Source organism: Mesocricetus auratus, unplaced genomic scaffold (assembly GCF_017639785.1).
Source record: "Mesocricetus auratus isolate SY011 unplaced genomic scaffold, BCM_Maur_2.0 Super-Scaffold_15014, whole genome shotgun sequence".
Taxonomy (NCBI): Eukaryota; Metazoa; Chordata; class Mammalia; order Rodentia; family Cricetidae; genus Mesocricetus; species Mesocricetus auratus.
The window spans coordinates 13,434,810-13,440,091 of record NW_024429186.1 but is presented as its reverse complement, the minus strand read 5'-3'; positions in this window follow the sequence as shown (position 1 = coordinate 13,440,091).

Below are 5,282 nucleotides of genomic sequence, written 5' to 3'. Positions count from 1 at the left end.
TCTGACCCACAAGACATTAGACATGTTCTCAACAGCAGTGGGGGAAGCACGGGTTCCTGGTGCTGCTTGTCTGTCTGTTGGTTCTAATTACAGCCTCTACAGCTGAAGGGGAGTGTACATAGCGAACAATATGCAGCTCTTGGGGGGGTGGGGGGCAGAGCAGGGCTGTTGGGAAGAGGAGAAATGAGGACAGGTCCTTGAGAGCCTTTGCTAGAGAGGGGATGTGCATGTCCACCTTTGTGCCCAGTGTCCTAGCTCAACAGGGCAGTGCTGTGTGCCTTCTGCCTTCTCCCCTGTCCCCGTTGCAGCCATGTTGCTCAGCTGTAGTGGGGCCTTGGCCTGTGCCCCTGACTACCAATGGGTGCCCAGCAGTGATGAGGCTCTTTGCCTAGCAGCCTGGCCTGATCCTGTGATACCTGCTTCTCAGGATGCTCACTGCATTCATCTTCTGTCCCAGAAGGACCAGCAGGTAGGTGGGGAGGAGAGTCTGATAGAGCCTGGTTCTCGCTTGTGCTTGCTTCAAATCCAAGTCCAGGCACCTGACCTGAGGAGTATGTAGGATAAGTACCCAAGCCATGTTTGGCCTGTCCGGCTCCATGCCTGCTTCATGCCCTTCTGTGTACATAGGAGGTCTGGTCCCAATTTCTCCCTGTCCACCATTGTCTATTATAAGGTGACTGAGATCCCTCAGACTGGCTTAGGTCCTCAGCTTCCCCAGCACTCTGGCTGTTAGCCCTTGGTGTGGCTGTGTGGCTGCTCCATGGAGAGACAGTTGTTGAGAACTGGGGAACCATGTTTTGCATGTCTGTAGCAACTGCATAGTGAATGAGAGAAAGGACTGACCGGGTGCTGCCATGAAGAGCTTCCTGCTATACCAGGAAGTGTGCCAGCATCTAAGACTTCATGTCCTAAACATTGCTGGTGTGTTGCATAAATGATCTCACTGCATTCTCCCAAGCCTTGGAAACAGACAGTTCCCATTTTAGATACGAAAGGGCGATGGAGAGAATACTTTTTCAAGGCCCTATACCTCCTAGAAGACAGCCAGTTACTGATGTGGAACTCTTAAATGTGATGCGACAAATTAGGGTACCTGGCTATACCAGGCACAGTCCCAGCATTTCACAACAATGCCCTTTTACTTATCAAAACAACCCAATGAGGGTGGTGTCTCTACTCGGAACCTAAGGATTCAGAGAAGGCCGTGAGTCTGCCTAAGGGAGCCCAGAGCAGTCAGGATTCAGACCTGTGACCCTTCTAAGCAGACAGGCACTGAAGAACCAGTCCTTGGGTCTTGAAGCTTGAGGGCCTCAAAGCAGAAGGCCGTGGTCCTGTTCACACTCGGGGGAGAAGGTTCTGACATGAAACTTGTTATTGCTGTTTACTGGACAGACCCTAACAGGAAACCCAGCTGACAGCTGCACGAAGGTCCTTAGAGAGTTGAGGGGTGGACCCCTTCCCTACGGTAGTAACCACTTCCTCGCCATCTCCCAGTCTATCATCATCTGGCCAGGCCTTTCCTGACTAAGAAAAGCAAGTTTGCAATCATGGCCAAAGGAATCTTAGCAGAGGCTGGCCCACAGCTGGCTCTGGAAAGTAGCGTTGATCTGTAACTCATTTTGATCAAAACCCAACATGGTACTGCTCCCCTAATACCTCCTTAAGCTTGTTGCTAAGAGGATCAAGGGAGATAGACACCAAATTCAGATTTGACCTTAACAATCTGCCCTTCTGAGGAGCAAGTAGACTGACTTCAGCACAGCACCTGGGATCCTCAAAAAGGAGTTCCTGCCCGAGAGACTCAAGGCAAACAGGCAGTCAGGAAGGCAGGCTGCAGGCAGAAGCCGATCTGTCAGGAATCCGGCTATCACAGGAGTCTATCTCTGGAACACAGCCCTGAATCTCAGAACCAAGTAGGAATAGAGTAAGAGTCTAGACTAGGGGGAGGGGACATCGTGTAGTCTGTGCACCACGGTCACCCTCTAGGGGTGCAATGGGGCTGCTGAGCTCTCCTGAATACCAGGATGGGAAGACTGAGCTTGTGTTCTGCTGTTGTGGTCCACAGCCACTGTCCGCACAGCTATCTCAAACTCAAAGGCCTTGCACGTACCAGCAAGTAAGTGCTCTGTCACCCCAGGCCTCAGCTGATTTTTTTTCTTCTTGTTTTGTTTTTTCGAGACAGGGTTTCTCTGTATTGTCTTGGAGGCTGTCCTGCAACTCGCTCTGTAGACCAGGCTGGCCTCGAACTCAGAGATCTGCCTGCCTCTGCCTTCCGAGTGCTGGGATTAAAGGCGTGCGCCACCAACGCCCGGCTGATTTTTTTTTTTTTTTAAGACAAAAAAAGACTCACTATAAAGCTCTGGCTGGTCTGAAACTCTGTGTAAACCGGCTTGGCCCTGAGCACACAGATCTGCCTACCTCTGCCTCTCAGTACTGGGATTAAAGGTGTGCATCACTGTGTCTGGACTGCTAACACTACATGTGCTCACGCCATTGGCCTTTCCTTCCCATACAACTGGAGGAGCATCCTACATGAATACACATTGGTCTCCAGGTTCCCTTGATAGCTTTGTGTGCACTGTAGGCATGGCCAGACCTCGTGCTTTTTTCAGTTGACAAGCTTGACCTCCATATGAGAAGCCTTTTAAGGATATTCTGGGTCTTGACCTATAGGAGTAAAATTGAAATTAGACATCTGTATTCACAGAGGAACAAAAAAGTCACAACTAGAACGTGTGGGTTCCAGCCAGTTTTTTCTCTCGGAGCCTCAGTCTTATCATCAATAAAATGAGGCCCTTTGGTGGGGGTTGGGTTCTTGGAAGACATTCTGGCTCTAAGCCACTTGGGGTCTAAGAGTCCTAGGAAACCACTCTAAGAAACACTCCAGTCTTCCCTCCCCAGTGGTGATGACCCCTTTCCTATCTGCCCTGGCCCACCAGCAGACTACACCCTGGTGTCCCCCATTCCTGGCTTTGCTGGTTCTAGAAGAGAAGGACCCTGGTCCCTCCTGGCTTCTTGGAGAATCCTGATGAATACAGATACAGTCTTATTTGCATATTAGCTCTGGTGCCAATCTGAACCCAGCTGTGTGCAGCGTAAGGTGAAATACAGCTTCCCCCAGCCTGGCCACGACTTCTCCACGCTGCTAATGGAAAAGGGTGAGTGGGCCCACATCGCATATGCATAAGCTGGCCCTTGGCTCCAGCGGGTAGAGATTGTGCTCACTTTCCCATCATTCCTCTTACTGCTTCCTTGAATTTCCTATGAGATTAGCAGGCCACCTGGGCTACATAGCTATTTAAAATGACTAGGTAAGGTCCTGGATTGGCCTGTGTGTGTGTGTGTGTGTGTGTGTGTGTGTGTGTGTGTGTGTGTGTGTGTGTGTGTGTGTGTGTGTGTGTGTGTGTGTGTCCTGGATTGGCCTGTGTGTGTGTGTGTGTGTGTGTGTGTGTGTGTGTGTGTGTGTGTGTGTGTAGGTCATCTCCTCTCTCAGGCCTGTCAGCTTGCCTTCCAGCTCCTCAGTGACCCCTGACCCGAGCCATTGGCCTTGCCATTCCTTCTGCGCTCTCTGCTGTCCTTTCCTTTCTGCTCCAGATGTCTGGGGTGCCCACCACTGGTGTGTACCAGCATTTGAGCCTCACATCTGTCCACTTGCACCCAAATCTCAGGGAGTGCCTAGCACCACTGTGAACCCCTTTTCACTATTGGTTTTCAAGCCTTGCTGGATCTTGCCCACATGTGCGGAAGTTGAGGTTAGAGAGGAAAGGGCAGTGTGGGGGCTTGAGGGGAGACCAGGAAAGAGCAGGTGTGAGCCTGAGCTTCTGCAGCCACTACACAACCCTTTAGGTGCTATGGTGGAAACGTGGGGTAGAGTGTGTGTCAGCGTGGCGTGGGCTAGCCCGTGGCTTCTTCCATTTCTCCATGGCCACTGGGTCTCCTAGACACCCATGCTCTCCTTGCACTCCTCAATGGGAAAGCTGGTGAGCGGAGAGCTAAATTGAGTTTATATAGCTTCCCCTTTATATATTTAGCGTTAAGAAGTTCATTTAGGGATTAGGCGCTGCTTCTTGTCTATGCGTCATTAAGCATAGCACATCTGCTACCGAACTGGCAATCAGCAGAATATTGAGAAAAATTATAAAGAAATGTTTGCCTCACTTCATTTTCCTGTGCCCTGGCTCTCAGGCTTGTAGGCAGTGTACAGACAGAAACAGCCAGGGCTGCCGAAGCCCCACCTCGGGAGCTGTGATTGGTCCAGAATGGGGAAAACAATTCACCTCTGACCTGCTGCCTTCTCTGGTGTGTTGGCTCTGTGTGTGTGTGTGTGTGTGTGTGTGTGTGTGTGTGTGTGTGTGTGTGTGTGTGTGTGTGTACAGAGGACTGTATCAAGCTGTATCAAGCAATCTGTAGAGAAGCTGTGTGCCTTGCAAGGAAGGTAGACAAGATCTGGTCAAGATCTGATTAACCCACTACAGTCTCATACACTATTCTACGGTCAAAAGCTAGGGCAGGGGTCAGGCTGAGGAACCATGGCCATGGGCAACCTTGACCATACTGCTTCCCCTGTGCTCCTCATCCCCTGGTTTGTAAAAACAGTGTTTGACACGGTGGTCCCAACCTCCTGAGTGAGAGAGGACCAGGGAGAAGGTGAGGCTGCCAGTGATGGTTGTCCCAGTTGCTGCCATGGTAACTGGCAATCTGATTTCTGCTCTTCCCTGTAAACGGAAACCCCAGCTTGGTGGCTTCATGGGCATAGCAGCAGGTGCAGGTCAGCGCTTTTGAAGACTCTGAACACGGCCAGTGTCCTGGTGATGGCCTATCTGGCTTCTGCAGCAAGACCAAAGATCTTAGTCTTCTCTCACATCCTGGGACCAATGGTAGGAGGTTCTGGTTGACTCCAGGAAGCCATAGGTGACCTCAGACTTCTCTATCACCTCCTAGGCTACTGTCCTGCATGTGACATGTGACTGGTTAAACTGCAGGTGTCACTGTTAGCTCTGGAATGGGGGCTTAGTGTGGCTAGCGTAATGAGCAGCCTACAAAGGAAGTCTGCCCTGCAGCCCAGGAACTGGCACTGTGCCCCTCCTCCGCCCCAGGGACAAGCAGATGTGGCCCATCCCTAAATAAAGTAGAGATATTAGCAAGGCATTGCAGCTTGCCCTGAAGAGCTGTGCTCACCAGGGGATACCCGGAGCATCTCCTCTGGCCTCCCCTTGCTAGCTTGGGGAGGGAGGGCACTGACCCAGTCTCAGGCCCCACAGCCAAGTCCCCATGGTAGGAGC